The sequence below is a fragment of the Ambystoma mexicanum genome, chromosome 11 (genome assembly GCF_040938575.1).
Source record: "Ambystoma mexicanum isolate Mex_15411 chromosome 11, UKY_AmexF1_1, whole genome shotgun sequence".
Taxonomy (NCBI): Eukaryota; Metazoa; Chordata; class Amphibia; order Caudata; family Ambystomatidae; genus Ambystoma; species Ambystoma mexicanum.
Window position 1 is genome coordinate 371258121 of NC_090934.1, and position 15218 is coordinate 371273338.

General features: G+C 46.8%; 1 protein-coding gene across 1 annotated transcript in view; it reads left to right on the top strand.

The window, feature by feature from the left end:
- The window catches only part of ICE2 (interactor of little elongation complex ELL subunit 2), a 1950511-nt gene that overhangs the window by 190488 nt on the left and 1744805 nt on the right, over positions 1-15218 (top strand). The window lies entirely within an intron of this gene.

Genomic DNA, 15218 nt, shown 5'->3' on the forward strand with positions numbered 1-15218 from the left:
TGTGTGTTTGGGGATGCTGCATAAAATGATCGCAGGGTTAGGAACAACAGGAAATTCTGCCTGTACAATGTCTTTTAGGGGGCGGAGATCCTTAATCATTCTCCAACTCCCAACTTTTTTATTGAGTATATGGCCATGTTGCATGGGGAGGTGGAGGGCACGATAATTCCCTGGTTGAGCAGTGCAGTATGGTGATGGTGTCTCGTACCCCTTCCTCTGCTTCTGTTGACAGTGGGTATAGTTTTACTCGGGGCAGCACTGCGCCTTCCTTGAGAGTTATTCTTGCTGGTGTCCCTCCCTGCAGGAGTCCTACATCATGGACGTTGGTTGTCCACTCGCTCGGGGACCTACTCCAGGTCTTTGTCAGTGAAAGTGAATGGGACAACAAGGGCCATCAAAAAACATTGCACTTTATGATACTTCACCTAATCTCACACGGGATGCAGATAGCTAACACTATTTCCCCATCGTCAACCCGATCCTCAAACAGCTATGCATCTGATACCTCTCTCAGAGGCACTGTGGGGTTGATGCATGACCAATGCACCACTCGCACCTATCAGAATCGGTTCTGATGACAACAATCCTTTTTGCAGATACCACTAGGCCATGCAAATCCAAAGTATTGTTCCTGCCACAAGCCCAGGGGTCACCACAGGCCTAAAAATGAAATTTAATGGTACTCGTCAACATGCTTTACCAATTTGGGGCACTACATAAAGTAAAACTGTGCTCTCGTACACAAACTTATCGGGGTCACCAGAATGCCTCTCGCCTGTATTAGCACCATTGCTCTAATTGCGCACATTTCTGGAGTGGCACACACTATCCCCCTGTTTGTGAAGGAGATGTCATATTCAACTTGCTCGGAAGGTCACACCCAAACAAATTTACTGGGGATGTTTCTGAATATGGTAAGGGTGCACGTACCAGTGGCCCTCCTATTTTAATTACTACCTCTTCTGTGATTGGAACCGTGGTGACATCCTCAGAGAAGCCCCGAGTGTCAAGAGTTTCACCTGATAGTGGGAAGTTTCCCTTACTGATGTATTATTTAGTGGCACCTGTGTTGACCATAAGAATTGTTTGTTACCTATCTCGGCGCCCACCTTGGGTTCCTCGTCAGGGTGGGTAGTCCTGGACAGAACTGGGCACTCAAGAGCTTTTTGTGGGCTGTCCTAGTCAAGGTAGGCGTTTCTTCCCGGGAACGTGAAAGGGTTTCCTCCCATCACACTCACCACCCTGTACGGGGCCACTCCCCTATTTGGGACCGTGTTTACTGTGAGCATATGTCCCGTGTATGATTGGTGTTGTGGGGTCACTTGCATTTGAGAATTGGGTTGGGCAGACAGTTGTGCTTGTGGGTGCCTCAGAGGTAGTTGTGTGTATGCCTGGTGTATTTCGTATGGGATGGACGTGGCCATTGGGGGCGGGACTTGAACTGGTTGAGGTTGCTGCACTGGTCCTATACCTGCGAGCCCTCCTCTGTCCCCCCACCTCTTCCCCACTGCTGACCTCCTTGGTACCACTCCGTGTTGTGGCTGTGGCCTGCCGCCCCACTGACCTTGTCCCCCTCCTTGCCAGAACACTGCTATCTTCATGTCCATCCGTGCTGCTGCCTGCTCTACGGAGTCGGTCTGTGTCACTGCTGTTACCGCCCCTTCTACTGCTATTTTAGCTAATTTCTTTTTAATCAGTTTTGCTTCCTCAGCCTGCAGACTCTGTGCTTTTTCCTTTTCCCTCTCTTTAATTCTCTTACAATGGTCTACAGTTATGGTTTGTTTTTTGGCCTACCCCTTTGCCTCAATACCCACTATCTTTTCGAGCCCCTTCTGTACCTCTTAGGGCAATCCCCTTTTGATAACAAAATAGAAAAGAGGAACTGATTAGTTCCACTGGTTTCCCGTCTCCACTGGCCACATCTCCTGCACCTTCAAAATATACTGTGCAGGGTCTTTTTCATCCCCCATAGTGTATTGCATAATGGACTGTAAGTCTGGCATGTCGGGGTATTTTCGCCGCAAGGCATCCCACACCTACGCTGATGTTGTTAAAGGGTGCCCCCAACAAGGCTGATTTGAAACTGTTGGGGAGAAGCTGGACCCCCACCAGGGCTGTGGGGCCCAGCAGCCATACCCTCACCAGCTATGGGAGACCTCAACACCTCCCATATGGCCCACAGAAATGCAACAGAGACCCCAGCAGGCAGCCACATGTTCCAAACTGCGTTTATTCGTGGGCAGCAAAAAAGAAAAAAAACACGCAGAGTGTCGTGCACATCGAGAGTTCAGGCGCCGTCTCCCCCGGGGCTGTCTTGCAAGCCAGCTTTGTAATCACACTGCAGGCTGTCTCCTCCTGCTATTGGCTGCTGAGTAATAGGTTACCTATGTAGCCCTTATAGAGAGCCTGATAATTGGAATTAGAGTTTTGCATCAGTGGGTTGGTTTAGCTGTGCCAGCCCACCATTACCTAATTCTAGCTTGTTGCATTATGAATTTGTTCCCATAACTTTTTAGCTGAAGTAAGCATTTTGCACCTGAGCTCTGAGTGCTCATTGGCTAGGGCTGAGCCATTCTTGTTACAATTATGTTTCAAATGTTGTGCGAGTCTTTGCGAAAATGTCTTTCTTTCCCAGAAAGAAAAGAAAAAAACACACTGGGTTGCCGTGGCTTACTCGCATTAGTGGAGAGAATTAAAAAATGTCTGTCTGCAGAAAGCAATGTTATCTGACTGCGCGACCTTGGCTGCTCGTGGGTTTGCGAGGAGTATTGGTGAAGGCATCTGCAGCTAGTGTTCAGTGAGAGAAATGAACGTGGCTGTAATTTTCCTGAAACATGGCTTTACACTGTGCAATTAGACCATGTTAATTCATATCGGCATTTGCAAGCCTTTAAACAGGTATTTTTGTGTTTGTAGATTGTGATATTGCTGCATTGATTGTAATGTAACATGGAAGTTGCACTGTTGGTGAAGTGGGTGTCTTTCAGCATATTTGTCACCCATGGGTGCGCTGGGGCCTGGTTCAAATGATAAGTGTGCTCCTTGTTCTTCCTGCTGTTCCTCTGTATATGTGCCTGGGGTGAGGGGGCATGGGTTTGATCTCGATTTTCCCTCTTCAGTCCCCCCCTCTGGTCGACTTTGTCGACCACACCACCAAGCAACATCCACCTCCTTCCGGTCTGCATATCTTTGTCAATTCCTTGAAGTGTCCATAATTGTTCGCATTGTTGTTGATGAACAGTACATATAGGAGTGTTCTCCTTCTGTGTTCCACCACACTCACTTCCCTTCGTACTTCCTCTGATCACAGGGAGTGGCCCCCTTTATTACTGCTGGAACCATGTTGCACACCGCTATCTTCTCCCTTAGTCTGGCTCTTCCTTTCACCATCTCTCTTATTTGCATTCCGATATCTTCTGTTCTCTCACATCTTGCAACGTATCTTGAGCTTGCACAATGATGCTGCGCTCTGTAGTAGTGCTTCCGTTACCACCTTCAATCAACCAGCCAGTCATGATGTCATCCATAACCATGCAAGCACTAACCAGTTCTTGTCTTTCTCTGTTCAGATGCATTTTTCATCTCCTCTGTCTGTTTCTCTTCTTCCGTTGTTTTCCATCTTGGTGAATGTGTCATTCTTCACATCTTCCTTGGACATCACCAACAAGGGCATGCTGATGTGCACCAGCGAACAGTCTCCTCCCCTATTCGGTGGTAGTTTCTCTTGATCTTTAGATGCATGTGCTCAATAGTAGTGCATAAGCAGTGATGGTCCTGTTCTCATCTCGCAACTTCTCTCAACCTTCTTGCATCCAGCATGATTGTCCACTTCTTGTCACTGTTGTGCTGGTAACATAACACTGGTACCTTCACAGTATACGTCCTTCTTCGTTCTCCACCCAAGTGACCATCTTCGCTCTTTTGTCTCACTCCGTTAGGCACTTATCATATTTGTCTCTTTTTTTTTTCTTCTTCTCTTTTGTTTTTTCTTTCTTCTTTTATTATTTATTCATTTATTTTTCTTTTGTCTTTTTTTTTCTCTTGCAGCTTGCTGACTGGTGCATTTGCTCGTTGTTTCTTCTCTTTATGTAATCATCTTTCATAGGGGATTACCCCCCTTTTTTTTATCAATCTCAATGTTGCTGTCTTCCCTTGCAATCTTCTTCACACCTTGGGATACATGGGCGTCGTGCTCTGCTGTAGTAATTTCTGTTGTAATCAATTCTCTCACGGCATATTTTAAAGAGCAGTCAGGACAGCTCTCTCCAGTGGTGTCCCTACCAATTTTGTACATGTGTGCATGTTGTTGGCCACTTCTGCTATGTGTGTTGTGTATGTTTTACGCCCTTTGTGTCTGCCCTTACCTCTCCTTACTTTAGCAGCAGCTTTTCCTCACCCACTGACGCCGTAAGTCTTCCTGCTTAGGTTAAGGAATGTTAGCAGGGGATACAGCGGTAATGCTCACTATTACATATAATTTTCAAATTACCACCCCCAATATTTTGTTCATCATTAATAGTCCCATCGTGAAGGTAAAAGTCCTTATTTGCTTGCCCATAACCACTTACGCTGCTGGGTCCTTGCAGCTGATGAGATGTTAAAGTTGCCCGCCTGAAAATCGCAAGAAAGGCGTTAATACGTTAGTACTTGTTAGTAACCTCAAGCTCCGCGAACTAAACAATCACTAAGGGCAAAATGAAACCTCCCACTGGACATTTCATGTTTTCAAAATTTCTGAATATGGGTAGGGCAAATCTTGGGCTGTTTATTCAATGGAAGCAAGGACATATACTTCAGGGAAACGTGCTATAAGGGGTCTGAGGTTCCTGATAGGGTGGGCAATTGAGTGGGGAATGTTTCACGATGGTTTAATTAGTAGGCCTCAGGGTTACTAATGGAAGATAACATTAAGGAAATGTCCTACACATTTCTAACAGCATACATACGCAACAACTTGCATGTGCGGGGAAAAGAGAAGGAACAAAACAGTGTTACAGCTGTAGGTGCACAAAATGTAATATGAAACTCAATTAAACTTTGGACATGGGTGTGTCGGTCCCTATTCTAGTTGCTAGTGTGCGTTGGACCATAGGATGGCCATGTTTCCCTAACTCGGGAGTGTTTGTGCTATTTTGCAGTTCATAAAAATATCTTGCGTTGGCCCTGTTGATCATTGCTCCCTCGTTGCCAGGGTGGCCACCGCTTTGTAGGGCTTGACGCCTTACACATCTAACAAAGTCTGTCAGGAGGGGAAAATGTCCCACTGTAGTCCGTAGCCATTGGGTGTTAGTTGTCCGTTGTCTTCAGGCCTGCCCTGGGTCCTTTATATCTGGCGAGAAATGAAATGGAAGCGCTTGAGAGCTGAGCAATTACATATTCTTCAATTTCTTAACCTAACCACTCTGCACTACTCTTGCACTATTCAGTGTCCTAGTGGGAGGAGCCAATGGTACATTTATGCACCATCCTGTCACAACCTGGTGGCGTTCAATGACGGTCTAACCGTAACTTGTTGCACTAGTCGAAATGTACCCGGAAAATGGGTAGGCACTTAATTTATGTGAATATACTCATTACATACTTGCATCATATATACGCAATTTAGGTGCTAGTGTACAAATGGGCCTTTGGATCTTTATATTTACTGTGCTTGTGTTGTAAGCTATTAATAGTGCGTGCCTTTGTCCAGTGGGGCATCAGGCACTGACAAGCTAAACAGGGAAACATCAGGGCGGTAAATTTGTCATATAGGGTGGCTGTGTTTCTAAATTAAGTGGACCATGTTACTTAGTTAAGATAATCACAGGGTTTTAAAATCTTTTTTCTCTGTCTCCTCTCTCAACTTCTCAGGGCGTGTCTTACAGTGAACTGCAGGCACTTTAAGCTGGTGCTAATGAAATTCGCTACCATATATTCGCTACCTCCCCCTCCCCCCTCTTGTATTTATTTATTTATTTATTTCCTCCTTTCTTTAAAACCCAACCATCACAATTTACTCCCATGCACTCTATCCCACCCCATGTCCACTTTTTAAACCCTACCTACTCTGTTAATTACTCATTTAGTCTAGTATTTTATTACTCCACTACTGTAATTACTGTTACATTTAAACAATATATTTCTCCCCCCATTATCTGCTCTCAAATTTTAATACAACCATTATTCTCGAGTTCGTGCAGCAATGACCGCTTTCCCTATGTGTGTTGGCTAATGCATTTGTGACAGTGCTGTGTTCAAAAGCGCTAGTGGCATTTCTACATGCACTGTGGTATTTTGTCGCCAAATTCATTCTGTTGGGAACATGGATCATCCACCCTTTACCCCTATTTCTCTCCTCCCGTGGTGAACCGTCAATGAAATGTAGGCCTCCCCCCTCAAGTGCACCTTCTTCCACCTTGTGTGTCTCGTTTCATTGTTCTATGTTATTAGTGTATTCATGAGCCTAGTCTCCTCACTGAAAGATGTGTGCTCAAAATGTAGCTAAATGTACTCTCTTGTGATGCGCTATCATTATGCACCCCCCTCTGTACCGTGCACCCCCATTCTGCTTACACAATCTTCCTTACTTTCAACATGTGTATGCCTGGTGTTTAACAAGTTATGTATTTCTCTATTAATAAGGTGGTCATATCCACATCGCTCATGATGTCACAAATGTCTCTTCCCTAATGCATGGCCTAGTCGCCCCACTGTCACCCAGAAAAGATTTTTTTTTTATACCTATCACCACCCTTATGCAATTGTCCTCTGCATTATTGAGTGTGCGTGAGTGTGTGTGTCGGCGTGCGTCTCGCCCGCTCTGTCGGGGAGGTGGAGCATGAGTGTGTGTGGCAGAGTGTCAAATCAAGTTTGTCTTGGGCTGTCCTATTAGGGGTATAATGTCAATCTATGTCCTTTGAAAGGTTTGTTTCCCATCAGGAAGACCCCTGCCAGTCATGCAACCGGTACTGTTGCTATTGTGTCAGTGTTCTGTATGGGTGCTTACTGCTGTGCAGTGCCCCTGGGTTGTGATTCTTGTCAGTCCTGGGGTAGTGGTGCTGTCATTTGTTGTGTCTTTACATGTAGTGGTGACAGTGCCTGCGTTGGTGCTTGTGGTGTCTGCTGAAATGATCCTGTCCTGCCCCATGTATCCTCCCCACATGGGTGTGCATATTGTGGTGGTTGTTGACACTGCTATTGGGATGCTTGTGCTTGTGTGCCGAGGCTGTTTTTAACTCCCCCTCCCATTGCATACTTTAATAATTTATTTTGTGCCTACTTGTCCTCATCTGCCGTTCTCTGCCTCTGCCGTTTTATTTATTTATTTATTTATGTATTTATTTATTAACCGTCTTCTCTTGCCACAGTCTACAATGCACACAGTCAATGTCTAGCGCGCTATTCTTCCTTCCTCCCTTCCATAACCCCATGCATGCTGCACCACCCCTTACTGATCCTCTATCATGTTTGGCTGTGCTGTCTCGTTCAGTCCGTCTCTCCTCCTCCGATCCCTTTCTTCCCTTTCCAGTTCCCCCTCTCTGTTGCTATTGTGACTCCTTGCACCTCCCCCGTTATCTTCCCTTTAAATTTAATTCCTCTGTACCTGTGCCTTCAAATCTGCTTCCATGCATTGCAGCCCTCCCTTGCTCGTTCCTGTGCTGCTAGTGGGTTGTTCTGCACCTTCCTGTTTGTTCTCTTTCGTGTATTGTGATTGTGTGTGTGTGTGTGTGTGTGTGTGTGTGTGTGTGTGTGTGTGTGTGTGTGGTGTTTAAAGGTCCTTCTGCTGTCTTCAGTTCTCTCATGCAATGCATTCCTTGCTTACCATCTGTGTCATCAAATATTACACTCCCGGAGGTGCAGAAGGGGGAGTCCCCTCTTCCCTCTGCTCGTGCTGGTTCAGCGTCTGCTGATGCCTCGCCACTTCCCTTCCCTCGTGCACACCGTTCAACTGTAGCCAGGTGCTTTTTCCCCAGCTTCTTTCCTGTGTAAGTGCTATGCATGTGTGTCATTAGCGATTGCTGCACGCTTCTGGAGATGCTGCCTATGGGCAGCCATGGTCTCATTTATTTACCTTCAGTAATTTTGAATATTTGCACACTATGTTTTACTAACTTATTTTGGCATGGAAGTTGTGTGCTACACAACAGGTGAAGGGGAGTCATTTCTCTATTGTGTGATACATTTTACCTCACCTCAGTTTGAAAATTTCGATAGTCCGCTGTTCAGGGAGCAAAAGTTAGAAGATAATTGAATATATTTTCAATTTCTGTGAGCCTTCTTGGCTCCGCACCTTAGCCAGTGCACTCCACGTGCAGCCCATCTTTGCCAAACCATTGCCTTCTCCGGCACACCCCCACAATCTTGCGCATGTGTCTTCCACACACCGCCTCTGGGTCACCTATTCTCCAAATCCAAAACCACACCACTATCTCCTCACCATCAAAACTCTGTGTCCTATGCATCAATCTAAAGGTGATGTCACCAAACTAAAAACGCAGTGCAAATGAACAGACAAATGTGCATACACAGAACAATAACCCATTTCTCCCAACCCCACAAAAATCCCAAAATACAACCCCACAATCCCCACAGCTGTCTTCCTGTCTCAACTGGAACAAGGTAAACCACAATAAAAACTCTTATAATTGGACTGCGCACGCTGCGTCGCCTCACGTATGATACGCTCCTCACCAGGGGACCTTAACCAGCCAACTATCTTCCGCACTCGGGGACAATCTAGCTACCTCCTGCGGGGAAACATCATCCACTCACTGAACTAAAATGCTCAATTAGCAGGGAACCTCATCTACTCATTGATCTATAACATCAATTCATAGGAAATCCAGACCTCCGTACATGAAATCGCCATCCAGACCAACCAGCGCGGCACTCCTTTCCTATATGTGGGGAGTCACTACCCCACCCAATAGGCTCAAAAACACAATAAGGGACTACTGCCACCGCCCCAGTCCCAACTACAATTCACGTGCCGATCGCCACCAATTCGCTGAATTTTGCAACAATGTACAATGTCCCACCACCCAATTTACAGTGCCTCCCCCCAGTTTCTACCCAAACAAAAGAACTTAAAATATCTGCAACATACTGATCAAAAATACATCATGATACTTGAAACATTTGCCACAATCACACCCTCCCCTCAAAGCCCATGATGCTGGTTGACTTACATTTCCTATGCTGCACTGGCACTTGCTCTGCTGCTGGACACCGCCTCAGGGCGCTTCACCGGACCCCTTCTCCTGCAGGGCTCTCACCTGCCCTCAAGCGGGGTATTTCCAAGTGGCCCCTGATGCCTTTAGCCGGTTACGCGTTTTCCGGTGGTCTTCAGGTGCAAGCGAGGGTCCCACAGCTTCCTTGAGTCGGCGGCAGGGAGTGCAGTTCAACGCAGGGCATGCAGAGGCAGTGCTCACTCCCCCATGTTACAATGAGCAATGAGCCTCACAGAGGGCACCAACTTGTTGGGGAGAAGCTGGACCCCTACCAGGGCTGTGGGGCCCAGCAGCCATACCCTTGCCAGCTATGCGAGACCCCAACACCTCCCATATGGCCCACAGAAATGCAACAGAGACCCAGCAGGCAGCCACATGTTCGAAACTGTGTTTAATCCTGGGCAGCAAAAAAGAAAAAAACATGCAGAGCGTCGTGCACATCGAGAGTTCAGGCGCCGTCTCCCCCGGGGCTGTCTTGCAAGCCAGCTTTGTAATCACACTGCAGGCTGACCTCACAGAATTGGATCAGCTTCCAGAAACCTATCTCCTCCTGCTATTGGCTGCTGAGTAATAAGTTACCTATGTAGCCCTTATAGAGAGCCTGATAATTGGACATAGAGTTTTGCGTCAGTGGGTTGGTTTAGCTGTGCCAGCCCACCATTACCCAATTCTAGCTTGTTGCATTATGAATTTGTTCCCATAACTTTTTAGCCGAAGCAAGCATTTTGCACCTGAGCTCTGAGTGCTCATTGGCTAGGGCTGAGCCATTCTTGTTACAATTATGTTTCACATGTTGTGCGAGTCTTTGCGAAAATGTCTTTCTTTCCTAGAAAGAAAAGAAAAAAACACACTGGGTTGCCGTGGCTTACTCGCATTAGTGGAGAATTAAAAAATGTTTGTCTGAAGAAAGCAATGTTATCTGAATGCGCGACCTTGGCTGCTCGTGGGTTTGCGAGGAGTATTGGTGAAGGCATCTGCAGCTAGTGTTCAGTGAGAGAAATGAACTTGGCTGTAATTTTCCTGAAACATGGCTTTACACTGTGCAATTAGACCATGTTAATTCATATCAGCATTTGCAAGCCTTTAAACAGGGATTTTTGTGTTTGTAGATTGTGATATTGCTGCATTGATTGTAATGTAGCGTGGAAGTTGCACTGTTGGTGAAGTGGGTGTCTTTCAGCATATTTGTCACCCATGGGTGCGCTGGGGCCTGGTTCAAATGATAAGTGTGCTCCTTGTTCTTCCTGCTGTTCCTCTGTATATGCGCCTGGGGTGAGGGGGCATGGGTTTGATCTCGATTTTCCCTCTTCAAAACTCTGCAATATGTCTCCCATACAAAATGGAACTACCCTTGACACCATAAGACCCTCAAACACGAGTACACAACTCGGGAAGCAATCCAACGAATGGCCCACTCAACACAAAACTACTAGAAACAACTCCTCTAAGGCCTCCACCACTCCGCACTCCACCATACCTGGCACAGCACAAACCCCTCCACTTAGCTGCGCCCTCATTAATGCCCGGTCTTTTTCAGCCCATGCGCTGGACATTCATGATCTCATTACCAGCCGCAATCTAGATATCCTTATAATCAGCAAAACATGGCTCCACAAAGCGTCTGGCCCAGCACTAGCCCTTGCTATTCCCCATGGCTACACATATTCAGGCAAGACCGCACACACCTCAAAGGCGGTGGGGTGGCACTCATAGCTAGAGAATCCATCCCGATCAGAAAGGTGGACATGAGTTAGGTAACCACAGTGACCACTTGCACCTCAAGCTAAGCCCATCCCCCAACTGTACATCTCCTTCCACATTGTCTACCACCCACCACTGATTTCCAGGCCTCCCTACTGCACCTCCTAACCGACAACCTAAAATAAAACGCCAAAACCATTCTCATAGGAGACCTCAATCTTGGCCTAAACGACCCCAATGATCCCTCAACAAAATCACTTGATAAGGCTTTGGCAACTCTAGTGTTCAAACAAGCCATCACAGGTCCCACCCACACCAAAGGTCGCACCCTCGACTGGATAGCACACCACAGCTGCCACCTTACTGTTAACTCTAACTCCCGCCCCTTCCTTGGACAGACCACCACATCATTCTCTTGGATCTGTTCACCACCAAAGCTGCCCCCCAGCCAGAGCCCCACCGCCCCCCGCACTCAACTCACAAGGAGCTCCCACCTGCTTACAAAAAAAGGCTCCTAACCCACCTATCAGTGCCTGCCCTCAAGCCCCCTTTCTACAAGGACACTGAATCTCTAGCACACACATTCAACGTCATCATTACTCAAGCAGTGAACTCCACCATCTCTCTCACCTCAAGGAAAGCCAATCGTACTAAGCACACCAACGCTTGGTACACCCCGTACTCCTGGCTATACGCACCAGGAAATGGGAAGCTCTTTCTATCTGGAAAGCCAAACTAAGCGATGCCACAAAATGAGAGTTCAATAAAATTGCCAAAGAGCACAAAATGGACATCATTAAAGCTAAAGCCGCCTCCTTTAACACTAGAATAGCTACCACCAAGTCCAACACCAAAGAGATCTTCTCTGTATTCAGGGAATTAGAATCCCCCACCACCCCCCAACAATCCTTCGCTAAAGACACAGCCTGGTGTAACTGCATCCAATCGGCCATGCTGGGCAAACTGGACTCTCTTCAGAACAAAATCTGAGCCCACCTACAATCTCTGAACCACAAAACCTTACAAACCTCAAAGGGAGCGACTCTCCCCTCTTCTTCTTTCAGGACGTGACTGAAAAGGAAGTCATTGATCTTCTAAATTCCATCAAACCTTCCAACTGCAAAAGGGACATCTGCCCCACCCATCTCATCAAAGAATGCGTGTCTAGTCTTGCCCCTTTTCTCATCACATTCATCAATGCCTCCTTCGCCAATGGGCATGTTCCAACTAGTCTTAAGGAAGCCTTGCTACGCCCACTCCTAAAGAAACGCTTGCTTGTCCCAACTAATCCAGCGAACTACTGACCCATCTCCACAGTTCCATTTCTACTAAAGATCCAGGGCAAAGCAGCATATATCCAAGTACAAAAGTTCCTAGAAACTAATAACCTTCTCGGTCTCCACCAGTCAGGCTTCTGCCCAAGCCCTGGGACCAAAACAGCGTTGTTAGAACTCAATCAAATGGATGACTTTAGAGACGATGGCAAACCAGCCCTCCTCCTTCTCCTCGATTTGTCAGCAGCGCTCTACCTTGTTGATCACGACACCCTCTGCCATCACTTTGCTGCCAACTTTTCCCCGAATGCCACAGCATGGATCACCTCATTCCTCAAAGAGAGAGCCATGAAGGTCTTCTCCGACCAAGCTTGCGCACACCCCAACATAAAGTGTGGTGTCCCGCAGGGTTCCTGAATTTCTTCCACCCTGTACAACATATTCAACCAGGCCATTATTCCACCTCATTGACACAATAGGCATCACCTACACAAATTACACTGACAACACGCAGGTCCTCCTCCCACTCTCAGGCGACTACGAATCTGACACCAAAACCCTCAGCTCAATCTACACTACCATCCAAACATGGATGGGAAAAAACTGGCTTTGTATAAATGTGGACAAAAACCTCTTCTAATTGGCTCCCCTGAAACCCTAAGGAAACTAGACGACCACTACAACGCCTTCACCATCGACAATGGTCAAATCTCTGTCTCTCAAGCCGTCAAAACACAAGTCTATCTGAACTCCAACCTATCCATGTCAAGACAGATCAGCGTCATAGCATCCGCAGCGGCCTACCACTCTAAACTACTAACTGCTGCCAGACCCTTCCTCTCTGAGCAAAACCATAGCCAGAGCCATAATTTCATCCCGTCTTGATTATTTTAACGCCCTCCTTGTTGGCACTTCTGCCAAAAACATTGAAAAACTCCAGGTTGTCCAAAAGAATGCGCTCAGGGCGGCCATTTGCGTTCCCAAAAGAGACCACATAACAGCCGCTAGGAAACCAGCCCACTGGCTCCCTATCAAAGAAAGGGTAATCTTTAAAACCTTGGCCCTTACACTCAAATGCCTACACAACACAACCCCACTGTATTTCTCTCAAAGAATCGCTAGACCACACCCTGCCAAACCCACTAGGACCCCGTACACTAACCAAATCATGGTACCGAAGGTCCTGAGAACACGCACCGGAGGCTAAAGCTTCCCCTTCATTGCTGCCTCCCACTGGAACTTGCTACCATCTCACCTCAGAGGAATAACATCCCACCTAGCCTTCCGCAAATCGGTCAAGACCATGGTTTTCGTATGAACCTGCCATCACCCCCCATGACATGATGTTCATTGTCCCTTTACCTGTATCCACAATTAACTCATGTAACAAAGTATTTTACTGTCTGTTCTTAACTGCAATGCCTGTTGTAACCAGTAGCAATCCTGTACCATGTAACAAAGACATTTCCTTTGACCAGCGCCTCAATGCCCCTGGGCTGCTAGTGCGCTTCATACATTAAAAAATTAAATAAATAAATGTGTGTTGTCATCTAATTTGACTCCTGGGTATACAGCCTTAACCTATACGTCTGCAGCCTGATCTCCCACATTAGCAATAAGTAAGCTTTTCAAGTCTCCAACAGCTAACGGAGTACCTACGATATGCTTCAAATGCGTATATATATTTCCAAGCCCCAGAAGGAAGGGGGGAGCACTTTTATTAAATTATTCTTGTCTTTCTGGGCCATGAGCACACATGCTGTGTGCCCATGCCTCACATTTCCTTTTGCCAGTTCCCTTTTTCCGAGCCACTGCTATATGCCCAAACCTGTTCCTCACTTGTTAGGGCCGCAAGCTTTCCACCCTTGGGATAGTTTCTGGTGCCTCTTGCGCCTCCTCTTCATCATCTAACTCATCCATGGTGTCCCACTCTCCGTTCAACTAATCCCTGTCTGCATCCCTGTCCTACCTCACTTTTCCCATAACCTACTCTCGCCGCTCCTCGGTCCCTACTTTTCCCCTTCTCGATAAGCATGTAATTTATGGCAGTGCCGTCCAACCTAAATGGCACATCTCTGGCCCTTCACTTGTACAGCCCACATCCTGGTTTACTTTCCCCTTCCCTGAGAGCCTGCAACCTTGTTAATTCCGCTTCAGCCACTTCTAATGCATTCTCCAAGTCCTTCTCTGGCTTGTTATCTCACTGTGTTGTGATATTAGGTGTTGTCATTCGTGTGGTATGGGGGTGGCACTGTGGCAGGTGTACGCACATACGTCGGGTTGGTGGATCCCATTGCTGGGCGGGTGGCCAGTGGGTGATGTCTCCTCGTTGTGGGCTGTTCTGTTGCCCCGGGGACTGGTGATTGAAATGCACTTGGGACGAGGCTGTCACCATCCTGGGGTCCGCCATCATCGTACTCCTCTACATCCTCCACCATTTTTCACAGATCAAAAATCCTCTTTTTTACTCTGAAGCTTTTTACCTTTATATTTGGCCGCTAGGAACGTGGACATGTGGTCTAGTATCCCCCTAGCGTTTGTACTCTGTGAGGCATCCCTCCCTGTGTCTCTGCCAACCATTGTTTGCGGTACTTCTCAATCTTGTCCCTATACAACGGCAAAGCACTATACATGTATTCCAATGGAGACATTACCCCCATGCTAATGATCGTTGCGTTAAACACCACTTACGTTACAAATCGTACACAATTTGTCGTAAATGTCCCTATCCGTTCTTCTTGGCCCGTCCCCAGTCGCCCTCTTTCAACTCCCACCCTCGTACTGCTTCTGCAGGCCCTCACTGATTACACAAATAATAAATTCAATGCACTAAAACAACAAACCAAAATAACAAACTAAAACAACAAGCTCTACTTTATCTCATTCCCCCACCCTGGAATATATTGGGCACAGGAATCCAAGCTCTCTTAATCATACAGAGCCCCTACTTTTGTATCTTCTTATCACACATAAAAATATGGCGCTACCTTCTCTCCTAGCTCGGAAAGGGTGCCACACTAGTTCTCTCCTCGTA